General features: G+C 45.9%; 1 protein-coding gene across 3 annotated transcripts in view; it reads left to right on the top strand.

Annotated features, from left to right (window-relative positions):
• The first annotated feature begins 1,730 nt into the window (after positions 1-1,730).
• The window catches only part of LOC119176978 (uncharacterized), a 203,826-nt gene continuing 184,785 nt past the window's right edge, over positions 1,731-20,771 (top strand). Inside the window, exons 1-2 of one of the 3 annotated variants that reach the window (XM_075884794.1) lie at positions 1,731-1,903; positions 5,621-5,679. The gene's annotated coding sequence lies outside the window, so the exon portion shown is untranslated. The remainder of the gene's footprint in view (positions 1,904-5,620; positions 5,680-20,771) is intronic. The other 2 variants (XM_075884792.1, XM_075884795.1) reach the window with 2 other exon arrangements.

The following is a 20,771-nucleotide window of genomic DNA, read 5'->3' as shown; positions in this document are numbered from 1 at the left end:
GGTTGCGCCAGCTCCAAACCGAGACTGTGCTGACCCCATCGCTAGCGCGACACGTGTGCCCCGAACTCTACGTGAGTGAAATGTGCAGTGTGTGCGCGAGCGCGAGAGCCACCCTGGCTCACATACTCTGGGGATGTGACGCAGACAGCGCGGACGGTCCGGTGTTACCGCCGCAAGTAGAACAGCGTGTGGGGTCTACGGACCCAGAAGACCAGCGAAGGGCCGTCCGGCAGCTCGAGGTCGCACTGGCGCTGCAAAGGCGAAAGGGGGACACCCTCAGTAACCCGAGCGGCGACGGGGCACGAAGGCCTTGAGGTCTAGGCCCGCGTGACATTAGGACTTCTAGTGTAACGTGAGATAGGGTGAACCCCACGCCCTGCGCGGCCGGAGGGAATCCCGCATGCTGGAACCCAATAAAGTTTATTCTCTCTCTCTCCGTCTGGGGATGACCAACACGTTTGGGGAGCTACGAGAAGCTCGCCTTACTAATCAATACCTGCGCCTGAGCAAAACACCTGTGGGGTGCCGCCTTCTGGCCCGCTTACACATATCCCTCATCACACAGCCGGAAGAACGGGTTCGCGTCCCCGAAGCTTGGCGCTTCGCACTTCAGGTGCGACCCCTTCCAAACAATTACATGTCTGGATACGTCCACGATGCTCGCCGCCTTGCGCGGGCGGAGGCTATCTCTCAACTACACGGTCATAGGCCAGGTGTCTTCTACGTGGATGCTGCCGGCCCACACCATGAGGGTTGGTACACGGCGGCCGTCATCCACCAAAACACTACAGTTCAAGGCCTTACTTTCCGTGCCTCATACATTAAATTTGCGGATGATCGCCATTGGTTCCGAGAGAGCGGTTGATGTTATGGGCTGTCCTCTGTATGTGCCACGATTCGAGTAATAACCTTCTCCCCCAGTTCGGCTCGCTCTCAAGGATGGCCGTTACTTCGAAATTTATCCGGTGATCCAATGTCAGCATGTTTGGCGACTGCGCTGCGCTCTTTGTAGAGCTTCCGCACATCGTTGGCGTGTTGCTTCAGTCGTTCCGGTAGGTTTTTCGTCTCGTCGATATACAAAGAGGGGCACTCGGCGCACGGAATTTTGTAAACGACACCGGGGGTCCTGTCCATTGTTTGGCCGGTCCTTCGGGTGGGGGAGGAGGTGGCCCAGCGTACACGAAGGCACGTGCGCGATGCGAACCCCTTCCTTCTTGAAGATCCGCGCCACCATCTCGCTGGTTCCCTGAACGTACGTGTTTCGGGGGGGCTGCCAATTAAGGTTGATTGGGGTTTTCATATCCTCTCTTGCTCTGCGCGGCGGGTGGCGGCTCGAATGAAGTTTTTTGGGTATCTGTTTTTTCTGAGGTCCGCAACTACTCAGCCCTCTTCTTTCTTTCGCTCCGTGTCATTGGAGCGCAAGTTCTTAGTTCTCCGGAGTAGCGCGGTCACAACCGAGGCCTTGTGGCAGGCGGGGTGGGAAAAATCAAATGGAAGGTAGCGGCCAGTGTGCATTGGCTTCCTGTAAACGGAGAACACCAGGCCATTGCGCTTTCTTGCCACCTGGACGTCGAGAAAGGTGAGTCAGCGGTCGGTTCAAGCAACAGGCTCTCCTGGGGATGAACAACTCAACACATGTTCCTAGGTAGTACCTAAGCATAGGGAGATCCTACACGAGCAAGCGGAGTGAAAGCTTCCCCAGACCCAAGTTAACAAGGTTGCCTGGTAGTTGTTCTCCGGTTGCCAGAGATAACGCCATCTTCCTTGAGTCCTTCTGCGTTGTGACCCTTGTTAATCGCGCGGAAGTCTAATTTTCTTTCTGAAATAGCAGAACGTTTACGTTAAATGTGTTACATAAGTTCCGGCGACGAGTGAGAGTCCTGAAAACGCTACCAATATTCAGGTAAGCTCACATCACAAGTAAACCATTCGTTGGAACTTGCATGCTACGCTAGCGTCTGTAGGCTGGGCATACGCTTTCTGTTATCTAAGTAAAATGTGCCGATGTTGCCTTGTTTGGTGTAGCTTTGGAAATATCCTTATAAGCATGCACTTCGTTAAAGCGGCCTGCTTTTGCGAAACCCATCCGTCTGCCAGTTCTTGCGTAAAAGTGGAACCACGATTTCCGGGGAACTGTTGTGCAGTTCTTGCGTGAAAGTGGAACCGCGATTTCCGGTGAACTGATGTGCATACCCTCGCACCCTATTGTTCCGTTTATAATTTTTTGGACACTTCCAGATGTAAATACGCACACTAATGCCTCTTTAACTGCATTAAAAAAAGGGACTTGTTAGGGGCTATGTTTCGCCGCGCAATCGTCATCTATGTGGTGTGAAGTCCTTGCTCCTAGCGTTGTCACCGCATGCCCTGTGCTGTCGTTTAGAACGCCATGCGTGTTAAGGGCGTGACATAGTATTCCCGATATAAAAAGTAGTGAGCGCGCAGTTGTGTATTAAAAAAAAAACCGAGTTTTAGAATACCGCACGCAATGCTTGCGGGCGTATCGGTAGCGTTCATCACTCAACGGGAGCCCGCAAGAGGTTAGCGCACGACTCATGCTCAACGCAAACGCAAATCGTCGCGCTTCGCTGTTCTGAAACTACTCTCTAAGCCAGTTGCATGGGAGAAAAACTACTCAAATACACCGTTTCCTTGGGTAACTTTGTTTCCAGGCCATGACATCGTTTGGCATTGATTGATTGATATGTGGGGTTTAACGTCCCACATCGTTTGGCATTAAAATAGAATGCGTTCTTCGCAAATTCAAATGCAAGTGAATTAATTTCGCGCGGATCTTTGCGAGGTCACCACAAATGAGCTTTGGGGCTTGATCATTATATGGTGATGTCGGCTACGCATGATATTTTGAAAAGCGCCGCAACGTCGGCCTTGAAAGAAATGGTTAACATAAGGCACATGCTATCTGGGGACAATGCAAAAATGATTGCTTATGCAGAGCCCAGGGTACCCTTCTCAAAAACTGTCTAGTAGGGATGTATAAAAGGACAGAATCGAATGGTAATGACATCAAATCGAATACCGAATGAATAATATTTGAATAGTCTTTGACTAGTGCCGCAACCACTTTCGAAACAGTTCTTGAACTCCACAACGTTTTGTGTGAATGAAATACTCATAGCCTTTCGGGCTTCCTGCCATACCCTCAGAACCTGGACGAGGTTCTTGTAGAAATCCCAGATCCCGTCCGCAGCAATGTCTCGATCTCACCGCTGCCCAAGAACATGGATGTAAAAAGAAACAAAAAGCACCGATAGGAGAGAGTGCGATGGCTTCGAAAAACATTAAAAAACAAATCAAAATGTTTTGTTTGTGGACGCTTCGAGGTTCAGTTTTAAATGGTCAATTGCATCAGTACTTAGCAACGACAACGGCATGGTGACATGTGCATCGCTGTACACGTCCTCGATCGCCAAGGCGGAATGCTTTGCCATTGCCCTTGCAATCAAAGCGCAGGAACAGAGAGATGAGCCGCTGACAACTATCATTTCCGACTCGCAGGAAGCGTGCCGTTTCTTCTTAAGAGGCCGCCTTCCGATAAAAATAAGCAAATTCTTAGGCGGGAGATTGAAGAACAAATACAGGCTGATCTGGTGTCCAGGACACGCAGGCCTGGAGGGGAACGAAAGTGCCGACGCTTGTGCTCGAGGGCTCACGAACCGAGCAGAGCTTCGACAGCACATTCGATCCTTTGAAACACTCCAGCAGGAAGCTATTGAGGAGGATAATGGCCCATCCAGAATGGCCCCTCATGAAATTCTTGCTAACCAGCGAGGCATGCGACAAAAATACAGCGCCCCCCACAAATCATTAGAAGGGGAGGACGCAATTGACCTCCGCCGAATTCAAATGGGAGTCTTTCCCAATCTTCAAAAATTCCACAAAATTTTTCCAACGCTGTACGGGCATGCGTGTCCGTGGTGTGGCGGCTCGCCATCGCTCTACCACATTTCGTGGGGATGCCTAAAACGACCACCAAATTTAGATACCTTTTTAGGTCAGTACAAGCTTCATAATACTTTCGAGCAATGGGAGGCACAGCTCGCCAGCTCTGACCCAGAGGTGCAGCTTGCACTTCTGTGTCACGTCAGGCAGGCGGCGGCAGCCAGTGGAGCCCTGGACTTAGGGCCCCACCCATCAAGCTCATGACTCCTGTCCCACACCCTTGCAAATAAAGTTTTTCTTTCCTTGCTTTTCCTTCATAGCCTTTCGGGAAAATATTCTACAATAAGTTTTTAATAAGGGATCGATGTCCAGACTGTGCTGCAGGGCACTGGTGGATGTGGAAACATTGTGAATTATCATGGTGACCTTTTTGTAATTTGAGGAAGATATGTATTTTTAAAGTGCATTTGAAAGTTTTAAAGTAACCGTGTTGCCTGGTGAGAAGTTTTTGTACTGTGCCAATGAAGTGTATTTAGTCTGTTGCTGTTTAGGTGTACCATAATTTATGCTTGAAATTAGTCTATATTACTCGGAACACTTGCTTTATTCTGTGTTTTCTACAAAATAAAAGGAGCTGACACTGACAAGCGGCAGTGCGTATGTAGCAAATGTTAGGAGACCATGTTGATTAGTGGTGCATGCGCAGTGAACCAGAGTGCACAAACATGAATTCCATTTGCATTCACCTGCCTCTGTTTACAGCATGTGTTAATAGACACACTGTATATAAAAAGCAATTTGTATAGAAAATGTTTCAAAGCACTTTCCAGGGTATCACCCTTCAATTGGACCCTCTGAGCGTTAAGCTTTCTGTTAAAGAAGAAAAAATAAGCTAGGCACCATAAAACTTTTTTGTCACTCCTTTAAACGACTAAATATCGCATATTTGTAAACTGAGGTAAGCTCACATACAGTGGAAAATAGAGCCTTTGATATATTTTAAATACAATGCGTTAAAAAATTTAACCTGAGACGCTGACATTTTTTTTTCTAGCCACCTACATGTGCGTGCTGTTGTTGCTTGATAGCCTTTTTGTTACAGGGAATAATCTATATCCACTCAAACCCATATATATATATTGAGTGCACAAAAAGAAATAAAAGAGAGCGAATTGATTTTATGTAGAGCTTTCAAATATTCACTGTATTTTCAGAGTGAATTTCAGTGCGCAAGTTGATTCATAGCACTGCTTCATGATAAGCCTTTTAGCAAGTGTTGTCATAACACTCGTCCCGTCAGGCTCATTGTGCTTTTGCTGCCTCTAATTCCTGTAAAGACGCTCAACACCACAAGTTTTTTATTCAAAGATTACTATAGGTTTACTATGGGGTTGCTACGCTTCATTGTCGCCTTTCAGTCTACATATTGTCTACCTATAATTCGGAGAATGCACTGTTACTGAAACTGGGAGTGGCTAAAGCATGAGTTCGAAAGGAGCGGTATGTGTGGAGATGGGTTTGCTGAAGGCTTACTCTACGAAGCGACTGGGAAGGAGCGCGACAGTAATTCCTGCCGTCACACACAAAGACGCAATAGCCGGGTTCGTCGGCTCTTCGACACTGCGCAGAGATGGCATAGGGATGGTAAAATCAATGAACGTTTAATAGATAAATCATAATTGATTTATGTTTTAATTAATTGAATAAATCTTTTCAGTTAATCGATAACGGCAACCGTCGCCCTAACCCCCAACACCACCTCTTGGCCAGTGCGAGGTGAGTGATGCCAAGATGCAGAAGTCAAGCTTACCAAATATTTTTCGCTACAGGGCATATTAGTAAAATGAGCCCAAAGCCGTCTGCGGCCCTGCATCATAGAGGTAAAAATAAACTCACCCTGGTCTTAGTCGCATATGGCGTCCACCTCCAAGCCTTCCCCAAAGTTTCCAGCATGGGCGGGAGAATGCGTGGGCATTCACTTCATCGAATGAAAGCGGCAAGATAATGCGTCAACGTTCAACAGAGACGTTTGTTGTTTTCTTTACATTTCAGATGGACAAGCACATCGTCTATAGTCAGTTTAAGAATAAATACATGCTCCGCCCCCTGTACTGCAGCATGCCTGTCATTCATTTGTGCTACAGAGTAATGATTGGTGATCTCCATTGTAATGAGCACATTTTCGCTGGTAATGTAAAAACTACACATAATATAAAATAAAAGTTTGTCATTCCTTGTTAAATAATATGTTTTGCAGAATAGTGAAGTCAGAATTTTTAATGAAATTTTCTAAGTAAATTTTTTTTGACCGAAAACTAGCGAATTGAACATGAACCTGTACGGTCAAGTGATATGCCTAAAATGTGCAATATCTGCCTGGCGTCACGTAAATAACTGTCTGCTATTCAATTAGACATTTATGCGAATTCTGCCTGGGTGCGACGATGATCACTGTGGGCAGAGCTTACATTTATTCTTAGGCTGTAGCCGACTATAGTTGCTTACTTGTCTGTGTTTGTTTTCGGCTCTGCACTGTTTCATCGCATTTCATTGCACAAACTCTGCTATCGTTGTCTTTGATAACAAGCAAGCTTCTTCGTTTGCTGTACTTATGACATCTTTTCAGGTACTATTTAACTCTGTCAGGCTGGCCATGGCAGAATAGTCGTTACGAATCTCAGCTGCTGAAATGAAGTTTGTGAGGGGGAAGGGGGGGAGGGCAACTATACGTATAATGTATGCTCGTGCGTGCATTTGTGGCCCTGGTGTCCTGAAACCCAAATCAACTTTATTAAATTTATGTGCAACGGAAGCAATGATTTTAAAGCACTGAAAACTGTCCCAATGAAGGCTGAAGGCTTGACATACCAATAACAAATCCATTAAAATTATTGCTGAGCTTCTGATGCTTCTATAGTTTAGGAAGAGCTAGAGGAATTCCTAGAAATTCTCCTATAAAGATGGGCACGAAATTCGGAAGACGAAGAGAAAACGGCGAAGCTGAAGTTGAAAAAAAAATTCCAATTCCCCATTTTTCTTCTTTGTAAAGCATGCATTGCTATTACTGTCTTTATTGGCATATGTTGCAGGTAATCATTAATATGTAATTTAATAAGTGGAGCGACATTAGTATTGCATTGTTTGAATTGTTTGAAAAAATATCAAACCCTCTTTTAGTAGAGTTATCGCTATTACTGATTATAAACAGGTCATTAATTTAAATGCTTAATTTGTCAAGAAGGCTTTGTATAGCTAATAAATTTGAGGCATATGAAATGCTCCAAAAAGCAAGTGGGGGCCAGCAATAAAAATTGTTTATGAACACCTAACAAGGGATTTGTACTGCAGAAATGACTGCACTGCTAACAATTTGAACTGGATAGCAAGTGAAGGGGGCGTTGCTTCCGTATACAAGTTCTTGGTTGCCGCAAAGGGCAGAAGACCTCCTAAGCATTATTTCAAAGCTTCTCTCGAGGACTACTAGGGGCTGATGCTTATAAGAAGGAGCTCTAGCGTAAAAGATGCACCCGAATTCAAACCTTGGGTGAACATAAATAAGAGAGCGAAGAAAGGAAGGAAGAGCCTGAAATATGTGGCACACCCACGCTGGGGGATTGGCCAAGAACCTGGTAGTTCTGATGAAATACTATTAATTTATTAACTCGTGTCTTTCAAACTAATGAGAAGGATCAAGGTAAAAAATTAAATATGAGAAATTGACAGTTAGAGATAATTGATATAGAAAATTAAGCAGATAATTTCAGTAACAAGAGTAGATCAATAATGAAGAAAGCAGGTTGGAAAAAAATAATTTAGGAATAATGATATGTTTTACAGTCTGAATCTCTTTGAAACTTTAATAAACTCCTGCAAGGCATCGGCAACTTCCTGTCACTAAATTCCAAGGACAAAGCCCCCAAGAAAGTACATTTGGAGTGTTTAACTCTAATCTTACGAGACAAAAGGCGTCATTAATGTAATTTTGCACAACGCGGCGTATCTTTTACATTATGTCAGATAACGGTCTGTTGTTTCAGGGACTCCACAAAACCAACAATTAGGGAAAGCAGCCAGACCAGCTCTGTGTAAATAAAAATTACAATGAGGAGTTTGACACCTCAGCCTAGTGATTGGGACTTCAACTGCACGGGTGTGACATATTTTACTTTTCCAATGATGATTTAGGTGTTGAAATTTCGATGTGTTTATTACGGACGGCAAAGTGAATTCTTCTAACATCTTTTCCCTCCTAAATCTAGCCCCTATAATGAATTTAAATGCTGGTAATATGTGAATAACTGAGCCACTTAACGATGGACTTAGTTAACCCATCCCCCATTTCATTGAAAAAGAGTGCCCTATGCCCTGGTGCCGAAACCAATTTAATCAACTGTATATACGGCAAAACTAATGATCTGAAAGTACTCGGCACTTGTGAGCTCTCATTGCCAGGTGAAAGAGGAACACACCGACAGCTAATCAGTTAAGATTATGGCCGAATTAGTTGAAGCTGTTAATTTGCAGAAAACTTAAATTTTGCAAAAAATACTGCTACAAAACTGGGTACAAAATCTGGAATGTGTAGGGAAAGTGACCAATCTACATTAGAAGCGAATATTGCAATTTCAAATTTTTCTTCGTGTTGCGAAGCATCCAACGCAACGACTGTCTTTATTGGTGAATGAACCAGATAATCACTCAGAATAAAATTTGAAATGCAGTCCAACATTAGTTTTGCTTGGCTTGGAAAAATTTCCTTAAACTGTGTTTTGATAGAGAGCTATCACTGATCGGAGGTGTGAGAGCCTTATTTACTTCCTCCTCCTCCTTGTTTCTGCTTTCCCTTCGTGGGATTTCTTAATCGTCCACCTACTGCATGTTTCTACGTATTTACTCCCCCTTGTCTCTCTGTTTTTGTGTATCTGTGTACACAATTCAAATAATAATAATAATAATAATAATAATAATAATAATATAATTTCAACCATTGTGGTCGCTGAAAATGCTTCCCATTTTAGTGCACTCGAGGACGCAGGCTTCGAATAAATACCACCTGCTGCCGAATCGTCCATGGATATTGGCCACAGATCCTTCATTCTGTGACATCACCCTTAGACAAGGGTTCACCTGTATTGTATCCACTGGGCGAAAGTACGAAGTTTCACGAAGACACAAATGTGCACATGTGATCTCTAGCGCTTCTGATAGAAAGATAGAAAGTCGAGATCAATCAAACATATGTTAATCTTGGTTGATACAGCGCACATGTGATGGCGATGAAGAATAAGGTACACAAAACAGGTGCTGACAGTCAATCCCCCAGGGTGAGTGTGAGCCAAAAATGTAGGGTCTACATCTAAGTGGGCTAGAGTAGGCACGCTTCGATGATGATGATTCTCAGAAAAATGGCACAACCCACCACATAGGATCAGCCACGAGGCATGCGGCAATAGAATTTGTGAAAAAAAAAAACCCGTGTAAGCACGAATACCCGGTAGGCATACGATGACACGTACATTATAGATATTGCGGACATCCATCAAATGTACATGAATATACTCTGTACGTCCATCGGATGTGCAAACGTAACAAATTTGAACGTTCGCTCGACATCCCTCTAGAAGAGCCAACATGGACATTGACTAGTCTTTCAGAGGATATATATATATATATATATATATATATATATATATATATATATATATATATATATATATATATATATATATATATATATATATATATATAAATAGAGAGAGAGAGAGAGAGAGAGAGAGAGATAACTTCGACGGGCTCGCACTTTGATACGAATTTGCATACACAAAGGTCAATGACGCCCTTAGCCCAATTTCTGCGTCTAATATGCGATGCTCACCTTGCTAACACGCCTCTTTCTCTTATTATGCCTTGGCAGTTAACATCTACAATTTGTTTAATAAATTTATCATGGATATCAGTCATCCAAATGGAGATGTACGAAGTGTAACGAGGGCAGTGGGCATGGAGCTCGAGTATAGAAAAAGAAGAAGACTTGCTGTGATCGCAGGCCCTTGCGCTAAATAAAGCTCTCCTTTGCCGAGTCAACTCCTGCTTGTTCAACAACCCGTTTCAAGTGGTGGAAGTGCTGGGTACATCTGGTCCTCACCCTGGAACTTCGCAGCCGCACACTCCAACGACACCCTACAATGACTGATCCGGGGCGATCTCATGCTGCTACTCCAGATCTCGCACCTGTGCCTGTCTTCTGCGCTGGCGCTCTCCGGCAGCGCGACCCCCCCATATTTGGTGGCACAGAGGACCAAGATGTGGACAACTGGATTGCCGAGTATGAACTGGTGAGCGCCGTCAATAAGTGAAACGCTGCCGATAAGCTCACAAATTTGAGTTTTTACCTGACCGACGTGGCAAAAATATGGTACAGAAATCATCAAAGTGATTTCAGTACCTGGTCGGAATTGGCGAAAAACCTCGCTGAAGTCTTTGGCCGTCCTGCTGTCTGCTGCCTTCGTGCTGAACAGCGCTTGCGGGGCAGAGTACAGAGAGCAGATGAAACTTTCACGAGCTACATCGAAGATGTGCTATTTCTCTGCAAGCTCGTCGATTCAACTCTGGACGAGGCAGGCAAGATCAAGAACATCATGAAAGGAATCGACGACGGTGCATTCCAAATGCTGGCTGCGAAGAGTTCCCAGACGGTCGCCGAAGTGATTCAGCTCTGCCAAAGCTATGATGAGCTGCATAGGCAGCGCACTTCTACACGTTGCGCTGCTCAAGACACCGCGGACATCTCATCCCTCGACTATTGCCATGACACCGCCGACCACTCTGCGTTGATACCAGTCATAAAGCAATTCATACGCGAGGAGGTCGCCCGGCAGCTATCTATAATCACAAGAACTACCGAGCCGATGGCACCCTTGTCGCCTTCGCTTCGCCACGTTGCGCTGCTCAAGACACCGCGGACATCTCATCCCTCGACTATTGCCATGACACCGCCGACCACTCTGCGTTGATGCCAGTCATAAAGCAATTCATACGTGAGGAGGTCGCCCAGCAGCTATCTATAATCACAAGAACTACAGAGCCGATGGCACCCTTGTCGCCTTCGCTTTGCCAGGTCATTCAATTCCAAGTTGCCGAAGCATTGCCGCCAGCTCAGGCTCCACCAACTGTTACCGCACCACTAACGTATGCAGCCGCAGTTGCTCGGCCATGTGCGCCAGCGTCTCTGGCCATCTACAAAGCTACTCGCCTCGTTTATTCGTCGACGCCACCTTCCCACTCGCTGACCGTCCTGTCTCCGGCTGTATATGAAACAGGTCAGAACGTTTATATGACGCCGCCGCCTGCACGACCATTTACGGTACCTTATTCAGCTAACAGTGCCCCTATCGTCAGCCAATGGCGCACTCCGGATAATCGGCCGATATGTTTTTCATGTGGCATCCCAGGCCACGTAGCTCATCACTGCCGTTGTCGCAGCTTCCCTTCTCACGACATTGCAGGGGCCTCACATTACATGCCCACCATGCCCACTCAGCCGCGATATCCCGTTTTTGACGATCCACCTCTAGACGTACGTCCCGGTCGCCGACCATCCGGCGCAAGCCGTTGACCTTCTCCTCGTCGTCGATCTATTTCTTCGATGTTACGTCGCAACAGCCCACCGCGAGGGGAGAACTGACGGGCGCAGTTTCGGAGGCAAGAACTGCGTTGGCAGCGAAAATTTCAAGACCTAACTGCTGTCCCCCGAACGAAATCAAACTCTATATTGATAGCATTAAGGTGCACGGACTTGTTGACACTGGAGCTGCCATATCTGTAATTAGCGAGAAACTGTGCCGAAACTTGAAGAAAGTGACCACACAACTTACCGACCTATCTTTGCAGACAGCTACATCCCATCATATTCAGCCTTCAGCTTTGTGCACTGCACGAGTCGTCATTCAAGGTGCGATGTACGTCGTCACATTTGTAGTTTTATTCCGTTCTTCGCATGACATTATCCTTGGGTGGGACTTTTTTTCGTCAAATTCTGCTTTGGTCGACTGTGGTCGTTCTGAACTCGCGTTATCTGTGCCGTGCTATGACCCCGACGATGGTGCTTCGTGTAGAGTGTTTGCTGCTTCTGACGTTGACATTGCGCTTTTCTCAGCTGTTGTCTCGGTGTCGTGTGCCTCCCCTCCGAAATCGCCTGTGTTTATGCCATCGGTCCCATCTGCGTGCCGTCGAAATATGCTTCCGTTTGCCGTCGTCATTTTTCGCAATGGTCACGCTGCCATTTATGTGTGCAATCTCTCGGACAGCCCGTCATCCCTACCACGTGGAGAATGCCTGGGAAGCTACGAACCTTACGAGTGCATTCTTCCGGCTACTATACCCGATTCTACGGTTTCGCTCCCAATTTGTGCTGTCACTCCTACCAACGCGCCTAATGATGCTCTGGATGTATTCTCAGATGCCATCGACTCTGAGCTCGCACCAACTCAGCGCGAAGAGATTATAAATCTTCTTCTCCGCTTTCGTTCTTCATTCGATCGTGACCAGTCAGGCTTAAGCCGAACCTCTGCGGTCGTTCACCGTATTGACACCGGTCAACAAGCCCCGCTAAGGCAGTGTCCGTACCGTGTGTCGTCTGCTGAACGCCGTGTCATCGAGGAACAAGTGGACGACATGTTGAAACGTGGCATCATCGAGCCCTCCAACAGTCCCTGGGCTTCACCGGTTGTTCTCGTCAAGAAAAAAGACGGATCCATCCAATTCTGCGTTGACTACCACCGACTGAACAAGATAACGCGCAAAGACGTATACCCTCTGCCGCGCATCGATGATGCTTTGGACTGCCTACAAGGAGCAGAGTTCTTTTCTTCGTTAGATTTACGCTCCGGCTACTGGCAGGTGCCCATGGCAGAGGGTGACCGCCCGAAGACAGCCTTTGTAACACCGGATGGACTATATGAATTCACCGTTATGCCCTTTGGCCTCTGCAATGCGCCTGCCACTTTCGAAAGGATGATGGATACCGTCTTGCGAGGTCTGAAATGGAAAACGTGCCTCTGTTATTTGGATGACATTGTGGTATTTTCAAGCGACTTAGCGACCTACCTCAGCCGCCTCGATCAAGTTATTACGTGCCTTTCCACGGCGAGACTTCAACTTAACTTGAAGAAATGCCACTTCGGCGCTCGCAAGCTTGTAATTCTCGGCCATGTGGTTTATAAGGACGGCATTCTCCCGGACCCTACGAAACTTAATGCAGTGACGGCGTTCCCAAAGCCAACCACCATCAAAGAGCTTTGAAGCTTCATCGGCCTATGTTCTTACTTCCGGCGCTACGTCCGCAATTTCGCCTCCATTATCGCCCCCTTGACCAATCTTCTTGCCGGAAGTTCTGATTTGTCAGCGTGGTCGCAGGCGTGTGATGATGCATTTCAGGAACTCCGACGGCTCCTCACCACGCCTCCCATACTCCGACATTTCGATCCGTCTGCTCCAACGGAGCTTCATACGAACGCTAGTGGTGTCGGGTTAGGGGCCATACTGGCCCAACGCAAGGAGGGCTTTGACGAGTATGTCGTTGCCTATGCCAGCCGCACCTTCAGTAAAGCCGAAAAGAATTACAGTGTAACTGAAAAGGAGTGCCTCGCCATTATTTGGGCAATCGGAAAATTTCGGCCTTATTTATATGGACGTCCGTTTGACATTGTAACAGACCACCATGCGCTTTGCTGGTTATCTTCACTAAAAGATCCTAATGGTCGGCTCGCTCGTTGGGCATTGCGGTTACAGGAGTTCGATATCCGTGTTATCTACCGTTCTGGCCGGAAGCATTCCGACGCCGATGCCCTGTCACGTTCGCCATTGGCTTCAGAGCCTGTCGGCTCGCCTATCTCCACTAGTGCTGCCTTGGCCATCAGCATTTCGGACATGCCTTCCGAGCAATGCAAAGATGCTTGGATTTCTTCCCTTTTGGACTTTCTCTCAAACCAGACGCCCGCTCCAGTTTCCAGGACGCTTCGCCATCAAGCAGGACACTTCGCTATTCGGGATAACCTGCTTTACCGCCAAAACTGCAGCTGGATCGGCCGTAAGTGGTTGCTCGTCATCCCCCGACATCTGCGCTCTGACATCTGTGCCACATTCCACGATGATCCGCAATGTGGCCACGCTGGTGTGTTAAAAACATACACCCGCTTGCAGCTGCGGTACTACTGGCGCGGTATGTACTATTTCGTTCGCCGTTACGTAAGGTCTTGCCTTACGTGCCAGCGACGCAAAATGCCCACTCAACATGCCACAGGTCCCTTGCAGTCGTTGCCATGTCCAGCACGAGCTTTCGATCGTGTCGGAATCGACCTTTACGGTCCGCTTCCCTATACTTCGAATAGCAACCGCTGGGTCATTGTCGCTATCGACCACCTAACGCGGTACGCTGAAACAGCTGCGTTACCTTCTGCTACCGCAAAAGACGTTGCGTGTTTTATACTGCAAAACCTGGTTTTAAGGCATGGAGCATCTCGGGAGTTACTAAGCGACCGTGGCCACGTTTTTCTCTCCGATGCCATCAAAGCGTTGTTGAGCGAGTGTCGCATCATACACCACACTACCACAGCCTATCACCCGCAAACTAATGGGATGACAGAGTGTTTTAATCGTACACTTGGGGATATGCTGGCCAAGTACGCTTCATCCGACCAGTCAAATTGGGATAGCATACTCCCTTTTGTGACATATGCTTACAACACTGCAACGCAAAGCACCACTGGATTTTCGCCTTTCTTCCTTCTTTATGGACGCGAGCCATCATCAACAATGGATACCATTCTTCTTTATCGACCGGACACTTCAGAGATGACTACGGTTTCTCGAGCAGCAGCACACGCTGAAGAATGTCGGAAGCTTGCTCGTGTGTTCACGTCACATGACCAGACGCGCCAAAAACATCGCCACGACACGTCAACCACGCATATGAGCTTTGCTCCGAACTCACTGGTGTGGTTATGGATTCCTTCTACTCCTCCAGGACTCTCCCACAGGCTTTCGTCCAGGTACCATGGCCCTTATCGAGTTGTACGCCAAACATCCCCTGTCAACTACCTTGTCGAGCCGCTGGATGCATCTCCGGACAAGTGCCGTCGGGGAAAAGAAATCGTACACATTTCTCGGCTCAAGCCATACCATGACCCTTCTGTTTACACCTGTTCTTAGGTCGCCAGGATGGCTTCCTCATCGGCCGGGGGTGATTGTAACGAGGGCAGTGGGCATAGAGCTCGAGTATAGAAAAGGAAGAAGACTTGCTGGGATCGCAGGCTTGCGTTCAGTTAGCCCTTGCGCTAAATAAAGCTCTCCTTCGCCGAGTCAACTCCTGCTTGTTCAACAACCCATTTCAGAAGCTTCAACGAGGATATGTCCACGTTGAACGAGGCTATAGCTACCAAACACTAAAACATACATTCGGCAAGCCCTCCTTTATCAATGCACAGTAAACATTTACTACCTCTGTAAAGGCACGTTTTACTTTAGTGTTGTATGCAGATTCCCATGACAGGGGGATTAACCATGATTTTTCCGCAAATGATTGCTGTTATATTTTTTCATAACAAGTATTACACTTTCTTGCATGTATTCAGGATTGTGTGTATTATAATTTGCCTTATTTGCTAATAATCTGAACACTGTTTCTGGAGTGTGCAATTATTCATAATATTGCTATTATTATACTACTGTGATTAACTTATTATCAATTTCTCAACCCTTTTATTTAAAAATGTATAATTTGTGGTGTTAGAGGCCTAGTACATTGTTTACACTCATTGTATTTGTATTAACATTTCTTAAGGGGTCCCCAGGCACCTGCATAAGTAAGCCAATACAAAAGTTGTAAACAAATTTTTTTTTGAAAGAACAAAATGTGAGTGATTGACGTTACACTATCGCTCGTTGCTTCCTTTCGAAATGGTTGTTAGCTGTATATGATTGGTGTAAACAGTCTTCGCTATGCACACAGCACCAGCTTGTTATGCGAGGCAACAAATAACGCAAAATTATTTATTGTGTAATGACTACTTATGTGTGACCATGTAAAAAATAATAGAATAAATTATTTTTGATACTGCGTATTGTTCGTCATTGGTTCAACGGCATTTAAAATTTTCTCTGTGCTACCAAATTGCCTGCTTGTTACATGATCTCACGATGCCGAAGAGTATCTCCTTCTAAACATAATTCAAGTAGGCTAGCTGCCAATCATATAAGCAGAGATGAATCATGAGTATAATAAAATATTTCCACTTGTAGCATAATAGCATAACGATGTTTAGTAGTTTGTGCACGTATACATCTCTGTGAGGTCATACTTGCCGAGAGAAAGAGGAATAGAGAGAAATAAGCAGCACTGTACGTGTGTGCTTCTTTTCTGTCTGAGATGTCTTTTGAGCTGTAAAAAACAATTCAAGTCGAGTGAGAACCAAGTAGCCTGACTCTTAACTAAGCCTACATAGTGATAAAAACCACGGTCTTTCATCTCCTCCCTGGTTTGGTGGGTCAAGTTGTGGAAAAAGCTTAAAAGCTGAGCTGTCTACTGAGCTCGAGTCCACTGCTTTATTCGTGACCACTTTGCAAGCTGCCGCTATGGCTCCAAGTTACCTTAAGCAAGACTGATCCGGTTTTTCCGAGACTAAAGTGGAAACAATTTTTGGCAACTCAGTACTGAAAAACTCGGACATCAATAACGATCCGTCACACTCATCAGCTCGCAACAGCTTCGACAGAGCAACGGTGATAATAAATTTTCGAAGAAAGTTACTTTCCAGAAGCAGCAAATGCTTCAGCTGGTCTTTAAAAAGTTCGGTCGTTTCCATTTGTAACTGCATCAACAAGTTACAGCAGAATAAAAGCATGAACAAGTGATGTAATATTATAGGGCCCTTGTTCAGCGCTTGCCTGCTCTGCAATACTAAAGCACAAGACTGGAAAGTGTCGCATTACGACCCGCACCGCAAAGAGTCGACAAGAAAAATCATCACAGCGGAAATGTTGGCAAAATTTGACTGTTGTAACATAGCCTCGTAACATTTTCATTCTACCGTAAGAATATAATTGAGTGCTTACTGTTGTGACAAAAAACTTCGCCTTACTTCTTGGTTTCACCAGCGTGCAGCCAAGAATGACCACTGTCGAATGTGGGGGGGGGGGGGGGGGGGCTCAGCTCTACCCCTTTTCTCAGTGAGGGGGCTTGCACCCCCCTTGCCCTACCGGCTGATACACCTCTATATTTAGGTTTCTTGAAAGTTAGAGGCATGAATTATATTGGTCATGATTGTGGCAGTCGTTGACTTAGGATTGAGTGGAATCAGGCGCATAACTAGATAGAACAGCGCCCATGGAAAATACATTTTTGCACCCCTCATGATGGTAATGATATTGATTAATAATAATAATAATAATAATAATAATAATAATAATAATAATAATAATAATAATAATATGTAAAAAATTAGACCATATCTGGCTAAAGATAACCATGCTTGCGAAGCTAAGAGGAGATGGTGAATTGCACTTGCAGAAACTCGTCACCTTAAGCAGGTGCATCTATATTCAGAATCTACACCTGACTAACGCAGCCGGTGACCATCGCTTCCACCACAAGAATGACAATGTGGACTCCTCCGGGGTTTTTTCGCCGCCGACTCAGGAGAGAGAGGGGAGTGTAGGAAAAAAGAGGGGAAGGGACACGAATGAACAGTGGAGGTGTGAATGCCACAAAAAGCAGTAGGGGTGTGGACGCTGCGAGAAGGAGGGAGGAACAAACCCCCAGCCATAAGCTCCTTTGCATCTAAAAAGCCATCTGACTGTTCAAGACAAATGAATGAGCAACCTCTTGATTGATTGTCCACTACAATGAACTAAAGCAATCTTGAATGTCCACGCACTGTACAAGCCACCAGAAGTTCACAAAATTGGAAAAAATGTGAAAGAAGAAATGGACCTAGGCGGTCACTTGTTGCGTTTCTATTAAATATACGAAGTTTGTAAGTTACATGCAACCACACAAAGAGAACGAAGGACCCGGCATGGAAACGGTTCTTATAATTTTGGGCTACATCACCATGAAAAGTATTGTTCCAAATTATTCATTTGGTTCATCATATCTACATGCTATGCCTACTTTATTTTGTCATTGCTAATGATGCATTCTAAAATTCTTTCTGGCAAACTCTCTTGTCGCAAAATTAGCATGCCAGTGCGAAATATGATCGTGAACAGTGGTTGTAAAAAAAATGGGTTTTTATACATATCAAATATAGCATAGCACACACGCTTTGCGAAAAGAACTGTCGCTCTCCGTCACTCATTTCCGCCATCGGCTGCACTCTAGACCTGGAATCTCGAACACGAGGCCCGTGGGCTTCTTGCCAGTGAGCCCTGGCTCGCATGTGACAGCCTTCATTGCAATTTCCTTTTTTTTATTATTAGGTATGGTCATGAGGTACACAGGCATAACTTGTCTAGAGCGTCTTTTTCTTGAGGGAACCCCTGCAGTAAACATGTGTTGATGCATAACTGCAAAACAAAACACCATATTTCGGAATCGTCGAGACTTTAGTCTTTTTAGGGGTTGGTTTATGTTGCAATCCTGGTGCCCAATCACCTTTGAAAATGACTGATGTATGAGATTGGGCAAAAATATTTCAAATTGCAATATTGGGTATTTGAAACATATTAGCCTTTTTTGTATGTGTTTTTTGGGCCCCCATTCAGAATCTATCAACCAGATGTGACTCTGATACCATCTCATGTAGCCACCATAACCTGTTCACATGCGACATCAAACGCGAAATCTTGAGGTCCATTTGCAGAAAATAAAGTTGTAGCTTACCACCTCATCGGAGCTGACAGTAATATCGATGTTCGTGATCCGCTTTCACACCGTGGTAGTGGGTGAAACATGAGCCTATAATTCTTTTCTGGATCTTTTCAACTCTCCTGCTTGGGCGTCCAATATGCACTGTCAGCTAGAGACTTTAAGGGTACGCTAATGAAAAGCATGAAGTTGGAAACATAAAAGTGGAATGAGCAGGGGCATTGAAAAATGTGTCCACGTTTGGTTGGGTATGAAACTATAAGTTATTAGTGAAGATAAAGCGCAGACCAAATATCTCTCACTCAATTTCTCTCGCTAAAGACTCAGTGCTGGAGGGATGCCGTCACAAATCAGATTGTTCTCAGTCAATTTTAAAGGGCCATCACATGTCTCCACACGTGCAATCGGCTGCTACTTGGCTGCGTTAAAGTGGTGCCGCGACTTTCATGATTGCCATGATGAATGTGGTTGCAGACTTTGAACCTTGCAGTGAAGATTTCAACATGGAAGCAGGGGTGGGTTTCAAGGATCCCCCATGCTCTCGTGATGGCAGTAGCTTTCTGTGAACGAAGTCATGCTTCAGCCGACGAAAAACAAAGAATCGTTTTCGTTGACGGCATGCGAAGCGTCCCATTGCCGAATACTGTTTATGTATGAACATGTTTAATTTTTTAATTTTTATTTGTGGCATTTTCCTTTTTGAGAACTCAAACAGAGGCGCCATGCCGTGAAGAGAGTTGTGGCAGAGCAGTGAGAGTAGAGCCATGCACAGCCACTCAATCCGCCCCAGGAATGCGGCATGCGTCCGAAGAGCAAGTATGGGAGGGTATCAATGAGAAGAAATGTACCATGAGTTCAAAACCATCGAAGCCCCCTAGATCTTTGCGGGACAGTGGCAGAAGACGGGTGAAATCCGAAGCAGAATCGCTGCGAGGCTCACTTGTCTAAACGACGTCGACATTACTAGAGTCAGACTACACCTGGATGCTGTTTTTGCCAACACGCTCACCAGTAGAAGCAAGAAATCAAAACAAAAGGAATGAGGAAGATATTGTTACGAGAAGGAGACTGACTCAGAGGGGTAGTCACCGATGTATTTACAGCCAGTTAGGCGAGCAGCGCCAGCCACACAGATTACCTTGCGCCAGTCTATCTGCTTTCTCTTCTTCAACTCCATGCACTGGCACGTAGCATGACCCCCGGCGGCGGAGGCACCATCCCGGTGCTTTAAAGGTTGTTATCTGACGTATTCTTGTAGGGCTTGATCCGGGACACGTGTAGAATATCACTGGTCCCCATAGTAGATGATGATGGCCAGATGGGGCTGATCTCGTAGGTGACAGGTGTTACTTGATGCAATATACGGTGGGGTCCTGTGTAATGAGACAGAAGTTTTTCGGATAGGCTCAGCCGACGATGAGGGGACCAGAGTAAAACGAGGGTACCGGGAGCATAATGTACGTCTCTATGTTCCGCATCGTGACGACGGCATTGGTAGGTTTGCGACGCCATCAGCTGATCGCGAGCGAGCTGACGGGCATGATCGGCTCGCGCAATCGCGTCGCGGGCATACTCGCTGGTGGACGAGGTGTGAGCTCAGATGACTATGTCCAGTGGTAAAGTCGGCTCTCTTCCGTACGATAAGTAGACCGGCGAAAAGCCCGCTGTGTCATGACGGGATGAATTATACGCGAAAGTTGCGTAGGGTAAGGCAAGGTCCCAGTCTCGGTGGTCGGGCGACACGTACATAGCAAGCATATTTGTTAAAGTGCGGTTATATCATTCCGTGAGGCCGTTTGTTTGAGGGTGGTAAGCGGTTGTCAGTGTGTGTTGCGTGGAACAAGAACACAGAATGTCTGCGATGAATTAGGATAGAAATGTACAGCCACGGTCTGTGAGAAGCTGTCTTGGAGCACCATGAATCAATATAACGTCCCGTAACAAGAAGTCAGCGACGTCGGTTGCACAGCTGGTCAGTAGAGCTCGCGTAATAGCGTAGCGTGTA

The sequence above is a fragment of the Rhipicephalus microplus genome, unplaced genomic scaffold (assembly GCF_043290135.1).
Source record: "Rhipicephalus microplus isolate Deutch F79 unplaced genomic scaffold, USDA_Rmic scaffold_48, whole genome shotgun sequence".
Classification (NCBI taxonomy): Eukaryota; Metazoa; Arthropoda; class Arachnida; order Ixodida; family Ixodidae; genus Rhipicephalus; species Rhipicephalus microplus.
The sequence above is the reverse complement of the archived record's forward strand: the minus strand, read 5'-3'. Positions and strand labels throughout refer to the sequence as shown.